Below are 24,206 nucleotides of genomic sequence, written 5' to 3'. Positions count from 1 at the left end.
ACTACCACTTAAGCTGCTTTTTTACTGAAATGTGTCTATTTCAGGTCTTGCAACCACTAATGTGCTTGAATCATAAAATGAAAAAGCCTAAAATTTCATGTAAGATAACCTTTCCTCAGCATCCAAAATACTTTGCAATGTGATCCTCTTTTTAGTTTAAAAATCAAACTTTGGTTTACATCAAAAGCAGTTATGAATAATGAAATTGCTGTATGGCAAGCTTGGAAATAGATCAGAGCAGAAGTGGGGGAAGCAATGGAAGGGAGCCCTGACTACAACTTCAATCTTGTTTCCCCAGTCAGGCTGAATTAGTTCAGTACACCAAGACCACCGAAGACCTCCTTCCCTCCCCTACTCCTAATCCTTAGTTCTTTCTTGCGCAGAGGCAATGAAAATAACCAAATTTATTAGGTAATTATTTCACGCAAATCATTATGTTAAATACTAAGTAATTCTCACAAATCCCCCCAGGAGGTAGATGCTATTGTTATCTGCACTTTAAAGATAAGCAAATGGGTATACTCAGGTTCTCAACAGCATAATTCACAGGAGCCCAAAGATAGAGGCAACCAGAGTTTGTTGACAGATGAGTAGATCAATAAAATGTGAGATATATAAATATATATATATATACACACACACAATAGAATATCACCCACCTTAAAAAGGAAGAAAATTCTGGCATTTGCTACAATGTGGCAAACCTTGAGAATATTATGCTATGGGAAATAAGCCAGTTATAAAAATAATAATAATAATACCACATGATTCCACTTACATAAGGTACCTAGACCAGTTAAATTAATGGAAACAGAAAGTACAATACTGGTTGCCAGGGGCTAAGGGGAGGAGAGAGGGAGTTGTTGTTTAAGGGACATAGAGTTTTAGGTTTTTGTTTTTGTTTTTTTTTTCCTTAAGATTTATTTATTTATTTATTTATTTATTTATTTATTTATTTATTTATTTATTCATGAGAGACAGACAGAGAGAGAGAGAGAGAGGGAGAGGGAGAGGCAGGCCCGATGCGGGACTCCATCCCGGGACTCCAGGATCATGCCCTGGGCCGAAGGCAGGTGCTAAACTGCTGAGCCACCAGGGATCCCCGAGTTTTAGTTTTACAACATGAAAAAAGTTTTGGACGTCGGCTGCACAGCAACCTGAAGATAATTAGCATGGACTGTACATTTAAAAATCAGTAAGATGGTAAATTTTATGCAATATATATTTTACTACAATTTTTTGTTCCTGCTTTATTCCAGGCTGGCATTGCAGGGACCTTTGCAGTCACTTTCTGTCTTGTTCTGGACTGATCCTCAGTCCCTAGACTGAAATCCTTCAAATGAAGCTTAAAGTCCTCCACAAGACATACGTGGTCCCTCCCACCAAGCACCTACTTTTGCCCCTATCTCACCTCATACCACTATCTCTGTTTCATAAGCTCCAGACAAAACCAGCACTTCAGAGGACCCAAATATATCACTTTGCTATTCAATTCTTCTGTGTCTGTATATGCTCTTCCCTCTACCTGCAACTCCTCCTTTCCCTTCTCACTGAAAAATATTTCCACTAATCCTGGAAGAATTATTTCACAGGTATCTAGTTTGAGAAGCCATTCTTGATACCCAAGACTGCAAAGGACTCCCTCACAGTGATCTAATAGTTTTACAGAATGTAGAAAGTAGATAAGTTTTAAAAATACTTCTATATCCTCCATCTTGTTAAGGAGACTGAAGATTTGCTGGACAGAACAGAAGAATTATTCAGACAAAAGAAATAGATTCCAAAAAGAATAAAATTCAAAGTCCGTCGCAAGGGTTGGTCAACAGAAAACAATAATAATTTGACATAGAGTAGAAAAAGAGAAAAAAATCTATACTATTGCAGCAACACAATACATTTGAGATTTTCCAAGAAGCTACAGTTAGAATTTTTTTTTTTAGATTTTATTTTTATTTATTCATGAGATACAAAAGGGGGGGGGCGGCAGAGACACAGGCAGAGGGAGAAGCAGGCTCTATGCAGGGAGCCTGACATGGGACTCGATCCCGGGACTCCAGGGTCACACCCTGGGCTGAAGGCAGCGCTAAACCGCCGAGCCACCCAGGCTGCCCATCAGTTAGAATTTTTGCAACAGAACAGATGACACCCTTTCCTCCAAGAAATGGTTAAAAAAAAATGCTGAGCCCTTGAAAACCCTGAAGATGTTATTAATGCCAAAATGAAGAGATGTACATTACCAAATGACAGCTTTCAGTTAAAAAATACAAAGACAGCATAATGAAGAATTGCTATATCTAATTAAGAGGTAATATATATTTCTGGACCATGGATATGAAATGTGAATACAAGTTAATCATTAGTTAATCAAACCTACCAACTGCTATCAATTGCTGCCTGACTCACCAGGGAAGACACCTGACTCATAGGAGGATTAAACACAAAGGAAATAGAGGATGCATCTCTAATGACTTTAAAGTCCTTATTGGAAAAAATGGAGGACTTGAGGGCATAAGTGCCATTTTCTTTTCCTCCAATTGAAGGTCATGAATTTAGAAAGAAAGTAATAATGAGGTTGAGAAGTAGCTTGAGTCAGATCATGGAGCAAAGAATTCCGACAGATTTGGAGTTTACCCAATAAGTAATTAGGAGCCATTGAAGTTCTTTGCAGAGGGAAGTAAATTTGCATTCTACCTTATAAATCAGACTCGTATAAATTGAATTTATGGAATCAATTAAGTGTGACATAAATGTCTCTAAAATCTATTAAAACTAAATCATTTTACGAGACTTGAAAGACAAAGTATTAAATCCTGAGTGGCAATAACTCTACTAAGCTTTACTGGACCTTGAATCATTGGCCAAATATTCTTCAGTCTTCTAGAATCACTTTTTATTTTTTTAATCTGAAATGCCTAAGGGTACTTACGACTAGTAAATGCACATCAAATCATATGTGCTTTGCAGGAATGTGAGAATGGTGCCCACCCCAGTCCACTGTTCCTACCAATAAGGGTAATACAATAGTAGCAATAACTACAATAATGTAATGACACATATACATGCACATCTATCTTTCCTGAATTACACCCCCCAAACTGGATAGGTATAATCTGTCATACTTAGAGGGTATATTTGCGGAAATGTCCATTACAATATAGATTTATATCAGTCACAAATGTTCTTATGTGCCTCAAAAAAGTAACAAGATATAACAAGATGTTTACCTGTCTGCCAACTGAAAAGGATATGCCATATTTTAAAAGATACACTAGAAATAAATAAATATGTATTCATATTTAAAACTGAAAGTCTCAGGACACTTGGGTGGCTCAGTCGGTTAAGCATCTGACTCTTGATTTCGGCTCAGGTCATAATTTCTGGGTTGTGAGATCAAATGCTATGTCAGGCTCTATGGTAGGCAAGGAGCTTACTTAAGATTCTCTCTCTCCTTCTGTTCTCCCTGCTGCTCCCTCGTGCTCTCTCTCTAAACACACACACACACACACTCACACACACACACACACAACCTTGAAAGTCTCAACAGTAATCTTTCTTAATTGCAAGCATGATTTTTAATTAAATGGCTTCTAATTTGTACAACTCTACATAATCTGTTCCGAGACTTGTGAGAACAGGATTATTTTTAACAGGTGTTTAATGATTCTCCAAAGCAACCCCAGTGAGATTCGAATGTATATGTATTTAACACGCTGTTTCTAAAAGGATGTTCATTATGGGACCCATGGATTCTTCCACAGTTCCACCGAAGCCAAGGAACCAGAAGGCCCAGGACTTAGTGTTAAATAAACTGTTTGACAGTAGAGTATTACTGGCCCAACTTTTATCACAATAACTGTTCAACTATATATACAGCATTTGCTATATGCTAGGTACTATTCTAACACAGAAGATGACAGATAGATTGATAGATAGACATATATTCATTTCATCTCCATCTATAGCAAGCACAATCTGTATAACATCCTATACACTAGCTCTCAATACATTTACAAAACAGAAAATAGAGACACAGAGACACTAAATGACAGCCAGCATTACACAGGGAGGAAATGGAAAGGTTGGGATTTAAATCTAGGTAGCCTGGTTCCAGAGTCCTTTCCCAATCACCAAGTTTCAGTGGTGCTTCTATAAAGTGCTGATTCAATTTCAACCTACTTTGTGCTTGTACAGTACCCTATACACACCTCCGGAGTAGTGCTTCTCAAATTATGGTAAAATAACAGTATGTATGTATGTATGTATGTCTATAGTTAACATTTTATACACACACACACACACACACTATATATATATATATATTTATAAAAATATAATAAAGCATCACATTAATATTAATGCATAGATAGAATAGTATCCAATACTAGTATATATTAATAATATAATAAGTTATTTTTAATAATATAATAAGTTATTATTAACATATAATATATTAATGTATTACAATTACTATATAATTCTCAGTAATATAATCCAAAATTCTCTGTGAGCCCATTTGGGGCAGAAAGGATAGTTGTTCTATGTCTCCTTGTACCCATATTCCTACAGAGTGATCAATACACGATAAACACTCAGTGAATGTATATCTGCTAATGAAAACGAATATAAACACCACGGCTCCTCACTACTATCGGGTCCTTCTGCCTGCCCAGCTGGCATTTGTACTGTCTTTATGACACCTGACTTTCCCCTTCAACTTCTTTATTTTTTTAAATATTGTATTTAAATTCAATTTTCCAACATATAATATAACATCCAGAGCTCATTCCATCAAGTGCTGAACCTGATCCCCTTTCAAATTGCTACCCCTGGAACTAAAGCAACAACAATGTAACACCTGCTATTTTAAAGACAACGATGATAGTAATAACTACAATAAAGACAGAAGTTAATATTTATTGAGCATCAACTATGATTTCAGTCTTTGTTACCCTGAGTGGTCACAGTGTCTGGGCTCCATGCAATTCAGAAGGGAGCTTTCTCTGAGGCTGGTCTGCATGGAGTATACAAGAGTCATCCAAAGAGCACTTTAAAATGGAATACCTATTCAGGAAAAAGTTTAATCAAGAAATACCTGAGAGAAAATTATTTCTTTGTTCTGTGAGAGGATCTACAACGTTTCTTCTTTCTAAAAATCAAACCATAGTTCTTTCTTCTGGGTCACAGAGTATCATCTCTAGCCAGAGATTGCATTGAATGGAATACAAAATCCTACTGCTTAGAATCTTAGTTAACATTTCAACCTACCTTTGGAATGCAATTAGAGGCAGTAACATTGAGTCACAATTTATCTCAGTGTAATGACTTCTGGCATATATATATATATATATATATATATATATATATATATATACCACATATATATATACACACACACACATATAAAAGCTATTAAAGAATGAGACCAAGAGCTTTCTTCTTCACAATTAATATTTACTAAGTCTCCAGGGCTGAAATTACCTCAGTCTTTTCCTTCAACTCTACAATCACAGCTGTAGTGTTTTTCCATTACTATAGCAACCACAGGAATGCAAGCATTGTGTTTCCTTCTCTGTCCAAAACATATAAAAGGGGCCAAAGTAGCAACAACCACCAGGAGACAGATAAATACCCTAAAAAATGGTCATAATTAAGAATTTACATTTATGGGAGTATTTTGAAAGCACATCTGATTTCAGCATACTTAGATCATTCAACTATAACAAAATACATATTCATTCAAGTTTATTGAATCAAGATTCATTAGTTTCATTTACAGAGACTTTCCACAAAGGAATCCTAAATTTACCAGTTTTGTCTTTCTGTCTAAACAAATGATAGAAAAAATCTCCCCCATTAAAGTTATAGAGAATTTTCCAAATTACATAAAAACAATGTCTTATTTATACCCAAAAGGGAGTTATAAAAGGACAAAAGTATAAGAAGCTAATGGGTTGATCCCCAATTTTGTTATTTGTACTTCAAAATCATAGGTAATAGTAAGAACATTCCTTCATGACTACAATTATACCTTTAATCTAAATTCATTATAAAGTAACACAAGCATGGTATTTTAAAAAAGAACTCAATGGAACTTTCAAACATCTGACTCCCATTCTGCATATCTATGGTTGTGACTGAAGGTTGTGACTTTAGAAGTCCTCAGTCCAATTTTGCTATAATAAAACTAATTTTAAGGTAAAAGACCTGTAGGTGTAAATAACAGTATTCTTCAGTGTAAATCAGTAATTTTAGGCTTTGGACATAGACACATCTGTAGATTTGGTTCATAAATGTATTTGGGGGAAGGGAGGGTAAAAAGGATTTAAAATATCCTTCTCCATCATCTATTGTGATCTCTTTTTTCAGAAAAAAAGAACTGATAAAGAGGTAAAATTATGGTGTTGTAGGTAGATTGATAGATATCTCAGTTCTCACAAAGAAAGGTTCCCATCATTTAGTAATTTTTTTTTAATTTCAAAGGAAGATGGCTGCCCTGATTATTTTCTAAGGGCACACATATTAAATGTGTGCACTAGCCCTGCCAGTCTACAAAGGGCTCTTCCTTAGAAGATGGACTCCTACACCAAAGTTTATGATCTACTGAGATAAGTGCTACACTAGATGCATTTACTAAACACAATGGAAACACACAGGATGGGCCCAAATTTTCCTGAAGTAGCTTCAGAGAGGGAGGATTGTTTTCAGTTGGGTATTAAACACTGCATTCACCAGATGAAGATATGATTTTAGGCACAGGAAGCCAAGTGGAAGAAGTGTTGGATTATAGTTTACTATAACAAGAAAACTGTTATAGTAAACCAAAGGAGAAGTTAAACAAAGAAGTCAACCAAAGTATAGTAAACCAAAGGAGAAGTTAAATAAAGAAGTTATGGTAAAATAGAGATTAATTAGAAAGATATTTAGGAAGGAGACTTTACAGGACTTACCTTGGGTACATCTCAGTGTCAATAAAATAGACTAGTTGAAAATAACCATAACTTCTTTTTGTTGCTATATAATTGACCTATAACATTATATTAGTTTCAGGTATACAACATTATGACTTGATATTTGTGTATATTGAGAAATGATCGCCACAATAAGTACAGTTAATGTCCATCACCTCATATAGTTACAATTTCCTTTTCTTAGGATGAGAAGTTTTAAGATCTACTCTCTTAGCAACTTTCAAATATATAAGACAGTATTGCTATAGTCATCATGCTATACATTCCATCCTCATGGTTTTATTTAAAAACTGGAAGTTTGTACCTTTGGATCATCCTCATCCATGATAACTTATCACTGGAAAAACATAAATGGCAAAAAGTGAGACATATATAAACTTCTAGATTTGTTCAAAAAACTATGTGTCAGCTTCTCTACTTTGTAGTATCCTCCACTCATTATGCCCTATCTTTGCTCTCCAGTTTACCACCACGATAGTTAAAAATAGTTAGTTTAGCACCTTCTCTGACATTTAACAGAAATTGAAACACTTACCAAAGTAATATGTAAAAAATGCCACAAAAAAGTAAACATGTAACCTCTTGTACTCTCAAACTAAGACATTTAAATATTTCATAATTATTTTTCCTTAGTCCTTTGATCTCCATTCCTTTCAGAGAGAAGAAAAATACTTTTTGAAATGCAGCAATCTGGCAAATATACTTTTAAATATTAAGGAAAGAATAGCATATCACAATCATATTGTAGAGAAAAAAATCTACTTTAGTATTTTTTAAATAAATTCATTTTATTATTTTGTACTTTAAGAAATAACTATAGCTTGGGACGCCTGGGTGGTTCAGTCGGTTGTGTCCAAATTTGGTTTCAGCTCAGGTCAAAATCTCAGGGTCCTGGGATTGAACCCCTTGTTAGCCTCCATGCTCAGCAGGGAGTCTGCCTGAAGATTCTCTCCCTTTACCCCTCCCCCTATGTCCCTGTGCCCATGCACTCACTATCTCTCTCAAATAAATAAATCTTTAAACAAAAGAGAAATAACTATAGTTTTGTAACATGTTACATAACTATGTAACATTACTGTAGAAGCTTCTGCCTTGCAAGGACAAAGTAAGACAAAAGACTATAATCATATGACCTCATTACCATTAAAGCATGAGAAAAAACAGTATATTAGAAAGATTAAAAACATATCACATTCTCTATCTTACCTTCATTCAATATTATGTTATGATTTATATTGTTGTATATCATTCAGTGCCCTTGCCTCTAACTGCTGCATTGTAATAGGTCACATCTATCACATTTCTTATGTAGTTTACTTGCATTAGGCAGCTAGGCTTCCTTTACCTCTCTGCTACCACAAATGTCACTGTAAGAAATAGACTTAATTTTGCTAAGCCTATAAGATTGATTTCCAGAATGACTACTTAGATCTATGCTTTCACTAGCAGTGCAAAAAAATTAGGTCTTCCCACACTTTTGCCAACATTTGCCGATGGCCCCCTTCTTAATTTTTGCCATTCTGAGTGAAGTGAATGATGGTTATTGATATATGAATTCACAACTCTTGCATTTCTAGTAAATTCAAACATTTCTTCATACACTTGAAAGCCATTGATAGTTCCCCTCCTATGAATTGCCTATTCATGCTAGTTACCCATTTTCCTATTTTGCTTATAGTTTTATATATTCGTTACTTAAATTAAAGTCCCATGTGCACATAAACTCCCTGTGTTTTACATAGATAAATAAGTATTTTACATGGAACTCTGCAAAGCTCCTACCTGTGAACAGTCTTGCAAAGGTATTTTTTTCCCTTTCTAAAACTTAACCTAACAATTTTAAGGCATTATTTATCAGAAACTTTATTCTTCAATGTTCACATTGCCTGAGAATTTACAGTAAGTGAAAAATTCAATTGAGATGGAAATCTACATACAGAGCATTGGGAATCTTTAAAATTCTTGCAACAGCAGAAATTCTACTAGAAGAATATGTCAGAATATAGTGTTGCCAATAAAATCATAGTTACAAAGGCTGTATAATAATTCATTTCAGAAACGTTTATTGAGTGGTTATGGAGTATCAAGTGCCGCATTAGGTACAGGGAATACAGACATTACATTTCAGCTCCACACAAAAAGCTCATCATCAGGTTAAGAGAACACACATGCAAACAATTATTACAGATTCCTTGCATACTGTATAGATATTCTTACATGCAGTGTGCTATGAGAAATCAAATGACAGGAAACCTCTGCTGGGTGAAAGGGAAGTACTTTGAAGATGAGTCTAAGGTGAAGCTGAAGTGTAAGGGATACACATTGGTGGAGTGCCCCGGCAGGGGAGGGAAACGGTCTTCTGAGAAGAAAAGGAAAGTATATGCAAAGGTCCTGAGGTGTGAAGGAGCATAGCAGGATTCTCCACTGTTCCTTACTACTACAATCCTGGATATGTATCCAGCTCTTGCTGGAGTGAGATAGGAGACTGGGGAGATAATCAGGAAGCATGTGATGAAAGGTTTTTGTGTCTTCTTTGGAGGCCTCCCAATACTGGATACACACCTACCAGAGGCTTATAAGCACAGATATCAGGCATTAGCCTGGGAGTTGGGGATAACAACAAGCCCCTTAAAGGGTGAAGGGTTGAAGGATGTGAAGTGAAGACTGGCAATCCTATCTTATATTTTCAATGGTTAATCTAGTTGCCATGTGGAATAAAGAGCAGGAATTGAAGCATTGAGGCTAACTTACATTACTATTGCAATAAAACAGACCTGAACTAAAGCAAAAAAGTAGTTATGATATAATTATGGGAAATAAAACATTGCAGATACAAAGCTGTGGTAATTAGCATAATCATCATTTGAAGAGTACTTTACAGTATAAAACATCCAAATGAATTGTCTAATTAACTCTTGCAGTGGTCTCTGAGAATAATACTATCATTGTCTCCATTTTTTACGTGGATACTAGCACCATACCCAAGGAGAATAGTCAGAGACTGGAAAAACAGGGATGCTGTCTTAATTGACTTGAATTCATTCATTTATTCACTAAACATTTAATGAATAGCTTGCGCTATGTGCCAGACACCCCTTCTATGAACAGGGGTAGTGGGGTGGGATTTCAACAAAATAAAGTCTTCTTCCTACAAGAGTTTGTAGTCTAGAGAAAGAAACCAATAAGCAAACAGCCAATTACAATGCAGTACAATGGATGTTCTGATAAGGGCTAAGCCAGAACTGCCTGTCAGCTCAGAAATGTGTGATGTACATTAAAGACTTAAAGCCAAACCAGAAAGGAAAATCCATTGTATGAAGGCTGGCAGGCCTGGAATTGATGTATTTTCCTAAAAGTCACTTAATGTTGCTATGATAGCACTTCTAGAAGGCTAAAGTCAGAAAGAGAAAAGAAAATCATCAAGCACAGAGCAAAGATGACTTCTTGGCAGCCATTTAATTTCTTTCTATTGACAGAGCTCACAGAAACAATGGATGTGGTAACTCTAGGTAAACATCTAAAACAAATGAGATAGCTATGTAGAATATCCCCCAGTTTAAAGAACCAACGTTTAATCATCAATACCAGCACATAGACTAAAGAGGTGAAACATAGTAAAATATCAAGAATTAAGGAAACTGGATCAGGTAACATTGTTTGCACTAAAGGATAAACATGTCAAATTGGGCTTAATTACCAATGATGCCTACAGCTTTGCCAGCTGTGTTATAATTCAAATCACTCCTCCACTTCAAAATGTTTGAGCATTTGTTTTGTGATACATGAGAACATCATGTGAAAAGTGCCAATTCTAGACTGAGTTAAAAAAACAAGAATTCATATTTTATATTGCATGAGGACATTATCCACAAAATGTTCAAGTAAATTAAGAATTAGGGTATTTGCCTATTAAAGATAAACAGAAAGTTTGGGGTTTGGGGGAACTGAGGGTAGGGGTGGTTGGGATGATTGCCTGAAGACCAAGCCATTATTTTATCATCAATTTCACTATGTTTTGTCTTAGTATGGCACATATTGATCAGAATATTCAGGTCTGAGGGATACAAGTCTAAGGGACAATGTATTTCTGTCTTTGATAAAGCTGTGGTAGATTTTGGAGAAAACACTGGAGTTAAAGCTGGAAAGTCCATGGTTTGGTCTACCTCTTGCCAGCTGTGTGTCCTTGGGCAAGCCACTTAATAGCTCTGAAATGCAAATTCCTCAGGCAATTTCACATAAAGTTGTTGTGATGTTTAAGTGAGATAACATGTGCCAGCATTTACAAAACAATAAAATGTCACATAAATATCAGTTATTTATTACCCTATGTATAATTGCAAAGGGCATTATTAAACTCTAATCAAAACCAAAACAGTTAAGTTAAAAAAAAAAAACTTTTTGACTAGAAGCAGGCTTTATCTGCTTTCATTACCTTGTCACCTCATAATATTCATGTTGAAGTTTTTTTTTTTTTTTTTTTGAAGATGTAGGATCATAATTGATGGGGTCCAACAGAACACAATCCAGAACTTTGGAGAACAAGGAAAAGATTAACATTTTTCAAGTACTATAGGGAAACTGTAGTAATTAAAGAGTACGTTTTCTGAGAATTTCTATACTCAAAACCCCTACATAATTAACTATTCCTCTGTCCCTTCTTGGTTTGGGTTAGTAATTTTATACTCTTCTTAAGGGAGAGAAACAAAGGTTAAGTGACTAATACAAAGCTCAAGCTAGAAACAATCCTTAGATCTTCAGACTCTGAATCCAGGCCTATATTAGCTATGTCACAATAAACCTTTCAAGTTGCCACTGACTCATATAAAACATCAGCCCATTTGTGCCATTGTTCCTTTATCTGTTGTGCCTATTTGAAATATTACCTTGTTTCATAACAGATAAAAGAGAGTGACCTAAAGCAGGCACATATTCCTTCCACTACCACCTCTGTATCTTGAGAGATTCAAGCCACATCTAATGAGAAAATCTTCTGTGAATAAAAATGGCAAACAAATAACTTCTAAGAATTACATAGAAGAAAAATTTTAGGGGAAGATTCTTCTCATTAGAAAGAGTCTTATAATTGGCAAGATGAAGTTCTGACAGGGGTAACATTAATTGTTTCCTTGAGTTCTGTGATAAGCCTATTTAGGAGGAAATACATGTTCCCTGGTTATTACATAAGTAGTTCCATTATAAGCTCAGAGATACAAACAGCAACAACAGTAATAATTACATAGCATATACTACATGTCATGCACAGTTCTCTGTATTTTAAGTATTACCCAGTTGTCCCTATGTATCACCAACACTATCTCCAGTGTACAAAAAAACATTGCCAATATTTACCCCACTGTTACCCTTCAAGTAACAACAGTAATCTTTTTTTTCAGATTTACCATTCAATAATTTATCAGTTCCATCGAACACCCAGTGCTCATCACATCACGTGCCCTACTTAATGCCCATCACTCAATTACCCCATCCTTCCACCCACTTCACCTCCAGCAACCCTCAGTTTTTTTTTCCTATAGTTAAGAGTCTCTCCTGGTTTTTCTCCCTGAGGACTTCCCCTTCAGTTTTCCCTCCCTTACCCTATGGTCCTCTCTGCTGTTTCTTATATTCCACATATGAGTAAAACTATATGATAATTGTCTTTCTATGTTTGACTTATTTCACTCTGCGTAATACCGTCCAGTTCCAAAAAAATAAAAATAAAAAAAAAATACCCTCCAGTTCCATCCACACCAATGTAAATGGCAAGTATTCATCCTTTTTGATGTCTGGGTAATATTCCCTAGTATGTATGTATGTATGTATGTATGTATGTATGTATCTACATCTTCTTCATCCATTTATCTGTTGATGGATACCTCAGCTTTTTCCAAAGTTTGGGTATTGTGGACACTGGTGCTATGAGCATTGGGGTTCAGGTGCTCCTTTGGAATCTGTATTTTTGTATCTTTTTGGTAAATACCTAGTAGTGCAATTGCTGGGTCATAGGTAGCTCTATTTTTAACTTCTTGAGGAACCTTTTCCAGAGCGGCCACACTGGTTTGCATTCCCACCAACAGTGTAAGAGGGTTCCCTTTTCTCCACATCTTTACCAACATTTGTTGTTTCCTATCTTGATAATTTTACTCATTCTGACTGGCATAAGGTGGCATCTCACTGTAGTTTAATTTAACAACAGTAATCTTTAGGAAACTCTGAAGTAGTTCCTAAGGACCAGCTTCCTGCTAGAAATACAAGTTTCCCCCTCCTAGCAAAACCACCACCTAGAAAACAAGCAGGACAATTTTAATCCCCTCTACTGAGGATTTAGTACCAAGAGGCAGGACACATTTTGAGAAACAAAATTTTGTGAGATATATAAGAAAGAAATTTCCTTCTAGATAATATACAAATAAAAACCTAACTTCCTGCCCAAATTGAGGGAGGTCACTGAAATCCGACTTATACCAAGTGCAAAAGGCCTTTTGCAGCAGATAGATTTTTGCTAAGTGTTAGCAGAATCATTCACACTGAAAAAACATCTGCTTCCCAAAAATTGCACTTATTTGTGCCATAGAAAATAGGAAGAGAAATAACGAGAGCCAGTAGAAATACAGGCACAATAGCTCGATGCTTCACAGATGGCATTTGAGCAATTGCAGACATAAACAAAGCACTCTGCAATGAGGATATGGGCTCGGGTTCAAGGAAGTGATCAGCATGTGGGTCTGTAAGATGTGTGGGCCAGTACAGATCATGGAAGTGAAGACTCAAAGCCAGGATGATGACAGGAGGGGGTCTTGTATGACCCTGTTCCCCAACAATATGCCAATGAATGAGCAGGTAAATAGCAGACAGTTTGCTGTTTTGTTTTGTTTTAACTTAAAAGTTGAATTCAGTTGTTTAGAAAACTGTCTAGTATGAATTCAATTCATCTTTAACCAGTCTTTTGCTGAACTTAAGAGCCTACTGTCATATGCTGCCTTCGTGTCTTGTTAGGGAGAAGAATTTCCCAGCCTGTTGTGACCAAACAAAATTGTGGCCACTATTTTGGGAGGTCCATATGAGGCAGACCAGACACCAGCCTTTTTGGAAAAAAAAAAAATGCTTTTCTTGAATCAGCACACTTGTCTTGTTTATATCCTGAGCACAGAGCATGAAGAGAGAGCAAGAGGGATTACTTGTACTAGCTCCATAACCCTTTACAGAGCAAGAAGCAGATATTACCGCACAACAACAAAAGCATGATAGCCTGACCTAAATCTGAAGCAGTTTTAATTAACTTATAAACTAAACTTAAAATAACACCCAATCTCAACAGAATTATACTTACTTTTTCATTCCACAACACTGTGTTGAATCTGGAAGTAAAGGGATAAGGGCACAGTTTGTCTTCTTAACTGGCCAAGTACTGCTGATATGAAAGTAAAATAGTTCCAAAATAGTAACCATAAAGCTTTTTATAATTATGAAAAGCTATATCAGAGGATAAAGCTCCAGTTACTTAATTCCATTAAATATCTACTTTATAATGCTAAATGCAGGTGAAGTACATTATTGTTGCTATTTAAAATAAGATGAAATGTTAAGCTCTTTAGAGACTATAAAACAGTAGAGCCAAATTTTCATACTTATAACTCGATATGACTATTTCTACAGAATAAGAACCTGGCTTAAGTTGTGTAATCATTTAAAAGGTCCCAATGTCTCCTTCCTGGCTCTCTTCTCACCTCTCAAATGTCAAAAACACATTTCCTGACACAGCTGAGATGCATGCCAGCTCCCTGTCAATGAAAAGTAAGAATGAGAACTTTGACACAATGGCCATCAACAGCTCTCTGTGGACCGCCACTGTTTGGAACTTGTTTCTCTCTCTGGTGATGAAACATCTTGGTGTAGTGCCTCTCATCTCGGTTCTATATCCTTTTCAAGCAATAGTTCCTTTGTGGGACTTTTCAAGATTCCAAATAAGCCATGCAATTTGTCTCTATTCTCAGCCACTACTTGGTTTTGGAACACAAAACCATTTAAAATGATCCAGCACCAAAATAATCAAACCCTTAATTGTCTAGCATTCCTGTAATTCTGCAGTGACTGGAAACCTAAAAGAAAATACATACCCAGGGAAATAATCCAATGTGTAAATGTTAAGCTTAGTGGAAGTTTAGAAATAAAATGATAAATAATGGAAAATTCAATTAGGACAAAAGTAATGTCGCAGCTAAATAGGGTTGTATCATTTTGCCTTGTCATTTTATTTAGGGAACACAATGTTGGTTTATTTACAATAACTAGTATATGAGTTCCCAATAAATATCTGCTCTCAGCATTCATAGTAGTGATTGGGCATCCAGGTATCTCTAAATAGGAATGAAAACAGAAGCAGAGGAAGGAAGAAATACATAGCATTGGATATAATAATAATTTAAAAATATTCAGGGAAGAGAAATAGATATTCTGAGGAGATATTCCTTGGAAAAATATACCGTGTGCATGGTGACAGACGGTAGCCACATTTGTGGTGAGCACAGCATAACATAATAAAGATACTGAGTCACTACGTTATACAACTGAAACTAATGTAACATTGTGTGTCAAGTATACTCAAATTTAACATTTTTTTAGGGACACTTGTGTGGCTCAGTGGTTGAGCCTTTGGCTCAGAGCAGGATTCCGGAGTTCCAGGATCAAGTCCTGCATCAGGCTTCCTGTGGGGCACCTGCTTCCCCCTCTGCCTATGTCTCTGCCTCTCTCTCCTCTCATGAATAAATAAATAAAATCTTTAAAGTAAATAATAAAATAAAATTTATTTTAATAAATAAATATTTTATTTAATAAATATTTTTATTTAATAAAGTTAATAAAATAAATAAAATTTATTTAATAAAGTTAAAAATAATAATGATGAAAAAATACTGTGTCAGTGAAGAACTGCATGGAGAAGAGACCTCAACTTCTTGTTCTCTGGTTAAGCCTGAATAAATGGGAACGCTGCCTGACATATTTAAGACACAAAAAACATGCTGAAAGAATAAATGCAATCACTCATGATAAAACTTCCCTGCGTGATTCACGGTACACATGACCCAATCAAAGGCCTTAAGTCCTGCCATTAAAGAAACCTATTTACTCTCTTTTCTAACATACAATTTATAAAACTTATCTGACACAGAACACTTTTTGGGGGGAGGTCTATTCATATTTCAAGGACCTGATATAAGAAATGTGTCTAAGGAATAGAAACTTAAGGACTATCCATTAAGGGCAGCATACTGACCCAGAACATACAGACACAATTTGTATCCTCAAAGAGCTTAGAGTCACATGGTAAAGACCGATACATATCTATGAGATATATATACATATATTTCATTACAATAAAAGGCCAATATAAAACATATTATATTTATTATCATAAATACTTAAAATATACTTATACATTTTATATATTTTACTACTATAAATATTATATTAATCTAACATAGTAACAACTATTGTACTTTACTGTTATAATCTATCATAAAATAGTAATTAATATTGTGGTCATATAATAGTATTAGACTAATATAAATGTTATTGAAGGTTAGAGGCTCTTACAGTAAAACCAAACTTACAAAGGGAGAGTAACAAGAGTAAACAATTTTTTTAGATGAACTCTCAGTTTAGTATAAGATTTTAGTGAATTAAATATATAAAAATGAAATAAAATTCTTGTTTCTCTACTAAATCTTCCTACTTTTCCATTATATACAAAAGCACCTCGAAATCAGATCATTCCAATGAATCTTTTAACATGTATTAGTCATAGCATCTCATTTTTAAATTTGTAGGGTTAGCCAGTCATCACTATAAATTCTCAATCACAAGATAACAAAAGAAACATGAGGGTAAGTATTTTTTGCTCCTTTGCTCATGTTATATGCAACATTGTTTTTAAAAAGTTCAAGAAAGCTTATACAAACACATATACTCAAATATGCACAGCTGCTCAGAGGTAAATCTAAGATTAAAATTTTGAGGCATTCTAACTGCAAGCTTTTCTGATGTTCATAAAAGATATAGCATGTCCCAGTCATGTGCTGTCTCTAAAGTGTTATTCTATTTTTTTTTTTGACATCACTGTTGAAAATCCTAATGGAACAACTCTTCTATAAAAAGGAATCAGGGCTTGAACTTCACCAAAAGTGAGAAGCAGAATTCTGGTCCTGGTGGAAATAAACACATGTATGGGTAATAATAACAAACACCAATGATAAAATCCACACAGTTTATAAAACATGTCCTCAGAAAGTCCCCTATAAGACAGAAGAAAACTAATCTTTGTTCATCTAATGAGCAACTATATTCTAGATGGAGTGTTTGAACCTTTACATACATGATACCATGTAGTCTCCAAAATATTTACAAGTTCTCATGATACCATAATTAAAAATATCAACACTGGGGGTTTGGAGAACAATGTGATCATTTCCAAATCTCCTCCTCACCCACCCAAAACAACAAAATCAACAAGGGTAAGAATTAATCCACATTGGACCCATGGCTTCAGCATTAGATTAGACCACACTCCAAGTTCAAGCCACACATAATTAGTAGAAAGCAAAAACACATTCCAACAGAGTTTCTATCCCCTGTCCACACTGCAACCAGCCTGTGGATAGAATAATGAAGGGGAAACTGAAAAGGCTCTGTGAATGAGCAAAAGATCTATTTAGAGGAAACATAAATATATCCCCAGGAAAATATCTCCAGGAAAAGGAAGTGAAACATAAATGCAAAAAAAAAAAAAATGATGTAAACAGGTATAGACTTGTTAGTTCATGGGCCTGGCAATGGGGAAGAAGGTTGAAAAGTCAGGGGACCAGAAGTGGTGAAACTCATATGAAGTAATATTTCTGAATTTCTATAGATGGGGAATGAGAATGGGGGACAACAGAGAGTTTGGACTTATTTAACTGAATTACAGTTTGTGTCATGTGGCCATCCACAGAAGGATGCATTCTCAACTCTGGCCCCAATCAGGAATCAAGAGCAGTAAAACATTCTGATACCTCACTCCTTCCAATCCCAGCAGAGGTATATGATCAGAGAACAGACTCTCCAGTTAGAAAGTTGACCTGTAGTACTGAACAAATGAAGGAAGTCAATGCTGGTGTAATAAATGGCTCAAAACATTCCACAGGACTTCCAAAGGGGAAAAAAAATTAAAACTTCCATAGTAATGGTGTAATCAATATTTAGAGATCTTAGAGCAATTGCAGTAGTATGGACAAAGTATTTTCTGAAAATAGAAACAAGGCTACTAGGGGCACCTGGGTGACTCAGTCAGTTAAGCATCTGCCTTCAGCTCAGGTCCTGATACCAGGGTCCTGGGATGGAGCCCAAGTCTGATTCCCTGCTCAGTGGAGAGTCTGCTACTCCCTCTCCCTCTACCATTCCTCCCTGCTCATTCTCACTAATATTCTCTCTCTCTCTCTCTCAAAAATAAATAAATATAATCTTTAAAAAGAAGAAACAAAGCCACTGAAACAAAGAAAAAAGGCACAAAAGAACATGAGATAAGCAAAATCAAGAACACACAGAAGATCATAAATACCTGTGTGAGACCAGAATTGAACAATTCTCTTATCCATACTCTTTCTTGCCCATATCTATTTTCACCAATTCCTGAATAAAATGACTTGAGGTCTGCAACATTTGTTCTCTAGGTTGGTATTTAATAATACTTAGGTTAACTGAATAGAATTCTATTTCATTGGTCATTCTCAAAGATTACGTATATCATGGATGATATATTACATATATCTTCATATATCATGGAGTTCTGGATTAAAGAATGTTTCTAAGTGTTTATATTCAGATGTCCGTGGCTGTGTGAACTCTACCTAATTACTACAATCATATTTGGGGACTTAAAATATGGGGTCAGGAAAACCCCATAGTTACACCCTTCAAAAAATATACCTTCCCCACATTTGTTTGTTTCCATGTGTTACATGTGACACCTTCACTTGTTAAGAATTTTAACTGAAATAGAAAGCAGCTAGTTTTGCAGAATACAGGTAATGATGTGAACAAATTTATTTCCATGTATTTGTTATGTATCCAATTACAGACACCCATTTTAAGTTCATAAGATAAAGATATTTCTTTGTTTTCATCCAATAAAGTTTCATGCAAGGGACTGAATGAAGGGTCTATTTCCAGGAGACTGTTTTTGCCATTGAAAACTCTGTCTTCTTCAGGCATTTGCTGAATGATGCATTAGCAGGAGCTACAAGGATCACATTGTTTCACACCAAATAGCCTCTACACTTTGATTCATATATCACACATGTTCTGTTTCTTACATTTCTGTTTTCACACCCACTACCTAAGTGCAAAGGGATTTGAAGACAAGTACCACAGTTTTCTAACTTTCAGCTGCTTTGGTTGTATTGATGGAGGAAGTTATGGAACATGTAGAAAATAGAATCAAGATTAAGGAGATCATATTTCTGTTTTATGCCCTGTGATATAGTGAAGTTCACCAAGTAACAATTACTCAAAACATTCATTTTAGATTATTTAGCTTCACTGAAAATCCCTTAAGTTGGCAAATACAATTTTTTAAAAATATTATTTATTCTAGAGGAGAGCCAAAGGTGTGACTTCATGGAATGTGAAGGAGGCTATCAATAACAATAAGTGGTTGTTACATAAAAGAAATTGACATATAACTCTCTTTATCTTTTGAGAAAATTAAAACAAGGAAGTGAGTTTAAATGACTCCAGGAAAGTTTATTTCTTATAGATACTGAGATATAATCATGAGGACAATTACATACTTTTCTTAATAGTGTTCAAAAATACATGTGCATTCTGCTAATGAGTCCTGAAAATTTTAGTAGTTATACTGTGTAGTGATGCCCAGATTCTAAAAAGTTAATTAAACCGATAACCTTAGGGAGTCTTGTGTAATACTACTAACTTACATTTTATAAATTAATTTAGATAAGTTCCTGATCCACCAAATGAATAGGTAACACATGTTCAACTCCCTAATTAAGGTTGTACTCTTAAAATAATAGAACTAATTTTATAATGGAAAGGACCCTAGTAACCAAATAATTATGCTCTTTCATTCTATAGAGGATGAAAGTGAGGCTAAAAAAATATTACAGACCTTTTCAATACCAAAGAGTGGCAATAATTAATCCTATATATCTCAGGAATTCTGGTTTCCAAGTCAATGGCTTTTGTCACTACACCTCATTTGCTACTTTATCTGAAACTACAAATTTATTATATGGACATACTGCTATTTGTCAGATCTACCTTCAAGGCAACCTTCCTAACCTCTAGAGTGCCTGGAAAAAGATTTAAGTATCTGTTCTCATACCATTGCACAAAGCTTTTTGTATAATTTTTTAATGACCACCATGGAGCACACAGAGTAAAACAACAAAAGCAGTACTATGCCAATGTTAACAAAATGAGAATGAGAAAAATCAAATAGAAAGGCAAGGGGGTGACTTAGTCACAAATCAAGTTTATGATGGAAGAAGTCAGAGGGTGACCAGAGACCAAAAAGCACAATGCCTAAAACATAGGAAGAACTAAATAAATATTTGAAAATAAATTGAGAGGGATACAGAGTAAGTGGTATCAATAAAGGATAAACATGTGGATTCTTGCCCACTCTCCTTTTATCTTTCTATCCTAATTCACAATGTCCCCTTAGCAATAGTTTGCCATCAACTAAACATCTACTTACTACATTACTCTGCTCTACCAAATTCTACTTTTCATTTTTCCTTAGCAAAAATAATCATGGAACACACCTTAGAACTATTACCTTTATTCAACTACATTCTATTTTTCAACTTTATGAAAAACCTGAATAAGCTATTAGAAGCACTAATAAACCCAAAGACAATTAGGCTGTGAAATGAAAAGAAAATGCTTTGAAAACATATTTCTGACAAAGTAGAAAAAATTTTATATACATTTTTATTATATACATGTACATGCACATACAAATTTGACCAAAGTAGATGGAGAATACTAAATATCATTTAGCATACATGCCACTTAACCACATCTCACCACTCCAAATGGTTCTAAATATATATTGACATAAAACAAAAAACAAAAATACTAATTTTTCGAAGTAAGGAAGGGCTTAATTAAAATAGAAATTTGGTGTTCAAAAATCATTGGCAATAAACACTAGGGCTTTTGGTGGCTAGAACATTTGCCTTTAAAGAAATACAAATCCACACAGAAATATCAATTTGTCAAAGAATAAAGTCAAAATCCCACTGTTATTATTCATGAAATCCCTAAAGCATTTTCTAGACATTACAGGTGTAGATACCCATATGCTCTTTTCCAGTAATTACTTGACTACTTGGAAAAGAAGAAAGACAATCACTCTTAAAACTTAGAGGACCTGATCACAAAGGGAGGCCCACTGAAAGCTCTAAAGGAGGAGAAAAGACTGTCAACATCAGCAAAGCTGTGTCTAAAAAGCAACTCCATCAGTGTGGATTTGCATAAAATATTCCAAGGAGCTACACTGTTAGCATATTTCTTAGGCCCCTTGTATTATTAAAATAAAATTTGACCAAAAACTGTAGGATACCTAGGAATAAACCTAACCAAAGAGGTAAAATACCTATACTCTGAAAACTACAGAATAATTTATGAAAGAAATTGAAGAAGACACAAAGAAATGGAAAAACATCCCATGTTTAAAAACTGGAAGAACAAACATTGTTAAAATATCAATACCACTTAAACCAATCTACATTCAATCCAATCCCTATCAAAATATCACAAGCATTTTTCACAGAGAGAGAACAATCCTAAAATTTGTATAGAACCACAAAAGACCCTGAATAGTCAAAGTTACCCTGAAAAGAGAAGCAAAGTTGGAGGGATCACGATTCCAGACTTCAAGCTATATTACAAAGCTATAGTCATCAAAGCAATATGTACTGGCACAAAAAAGACATATAGATCAATGGAACAGAATAGAAAATGCAGAATGGTCCCACAGCTCTATGATCAGCTGATCTTTGACAAAGCAGGAAGGAATATCCAATGGAAAAAAGAGTCTCTTCAACAAATGGTGTTGGGAAAACTGGATAGCAGCATGCAGAAGAATGAAACTGGACCACATTTTTACACCGTACACAAAAATAAGTTCAAAATGGATGAAAGACAGGGAACCATCTAAATTTAAGACCAGGAACCATCAACATCCTAGAGGAGAACATAAGCAGCAAACTCTCTGACCTTGGCTGCAGCAACTTCTTACTACACACATCACCAGATGCAAGGGAAACAAAAGCAAAAATGAACTATTGGGACTTCATCAAGATAAAAACCTTCTGCAAAGGAAACAATCAACAAAACTAAAGGGGAAGATATTTGCAAATGACGTATCAGAAAAAGGACTAGTATTATCCAAAATCTATGAAGAACTTATCAAACTCAACACCCAAAACACAAATAATCCAGTTAAGAAATGGGCAGAAGACATGAATAGACAATTTTCCAAAGAAGGTGTATAGATGGATAACATACACATGAAAAGATGCTCAATATCCCTCATCATCAGGGAAATACAGATGAAAATCACAATGAGATACCACCTCACACCTGTCAAAATAGCTAAAATTAACAACACAGAAAACAACAGGTCGTTGGAGAGGATGCAGAGAAAGGGAAACCCTCTGTGCTATTGGTAGGAATGCAAACTGGTGCAGCCACTTTGGAAAACAGTATGGAGGTTCCTCAAAAAGTTAAAAATAACACCACCCAAAATTCAGTAATTGCACCACTAGGTATTTATCCAAAGGATACAAAAATACAGATTTGAAGGAGTACATACACCCCAATGTTTATAGCAGCATTATTAACAATATCCAAACTATGGAGAGAGCCCAAATGTCCATCGACTAATGAATGGATAGAGAAGAGGTGTGTTATACATATATACACACACGTACACACACACATACATACAATGGAATATTACTCAGCCACCAAAAAGAATGAAATCTTGATATTTGCAATGACATGGATGGAGCTACAGTATATTATTCTGCTAATGAAGTAAGTCAGTCAGAGAAAGACAAATACCATAAGATTTCACTCATATGTGGAATTTAAGAAACAAAACAGATGAACATATGGGAGGGGGGAAGAGGGTAACAAACCATAAGAGACTCTTAAGGACAGAGAACAAACTGAGGGTTGATGGAGGGAGGTGGGTGGGGGATGGGCTAGATGGGTGATGGGTATTAAGGAGGTCACTTGTTATGATGAGCACTGGGTGTTGCATGTAAGTGATGAATCACTGAAATTCTACTCCTGAAACCAATATTGTACTGTATGTTAACTAACTAGAATTAAATACGAATTTAAAAAGAAAAAAATTGGGAGCACCTGAGTGGCTCAGTGGTTGAGTGTCTGCCGTTGGCTCAGGTTGTGATCCCAGGGTCCTGGGATGGAGTCCCATTTCAGGCTCCCCAGAGGGAGCCTGCTTCTCCCTCTGCCTATGTCTCTGCCTCTGTGTGTGTGTGTGTCTCTCATGAATAAATAAATAAAATCTTTTTTTAAAAATAAGAAAAAAATGAAATTGAATTCTAATGTTTCTTTTTGTTTATAATGTTTTCTGGTTATTCAGAAAAACAGAGTACAGTACAGTGTCCCTTGGCTTCTTCCCCTAAACAAGCACAAGATCCAGACCAGCCTCTGCAGTAGCCCAGCACAAGAGATGAATCTAGACATCAGAAACTAACTACAAAGGAAAGGTCTTCAATGTTAGTTCATCTTGGATAGTTCACGTATTTGGAGGGAACTGATATATCAATATCTGTATTTTCTCTTGTGAACAGTGACTGAGGAGTCTAAACATGCCTAAAATCATCTAACTTCTTTAAATTTATTTATCTTAATTAAAGAGATATTTCTTAGCTTCTGAGTCATTTGTACGAATTCAGATAGATCACTCCATATTTATGTTTAACCAAAAACGGTACATAGATACAACAAAATTTCACTCATGCCACTTGAAATACTTAAAACCATCTGGTTAGAGCCATACTTTACATGGGGTTCTCTTATAATTAGTGTTTGATGAAGAATTACAAAGAAACATACCTAGTCTAAAAGTTAATTCTTTGCTACGGTATTTCCACATTTCACATCTCACCATAATTTTTCCTTATAAGTAAAATACTTTTATTTATT

This window comes from Canis lupus, chromosome 14 (assembly GCF_011100685.1).
Source record: "Canis lupus familiaris isolate Mischka breed German Shepherd chromosome 14, alternate assembly UU_Cfam_GSD_1.0, whole genome shotgun sequence".
Lineage (NCBI taxonomy): Eukaryota > Metazoa > Chordata > Mammalia > Carnivora > Canidae > Canis > Canis lupus.
Note: the sequence above shows the minus strand (reverse complement) of the source record.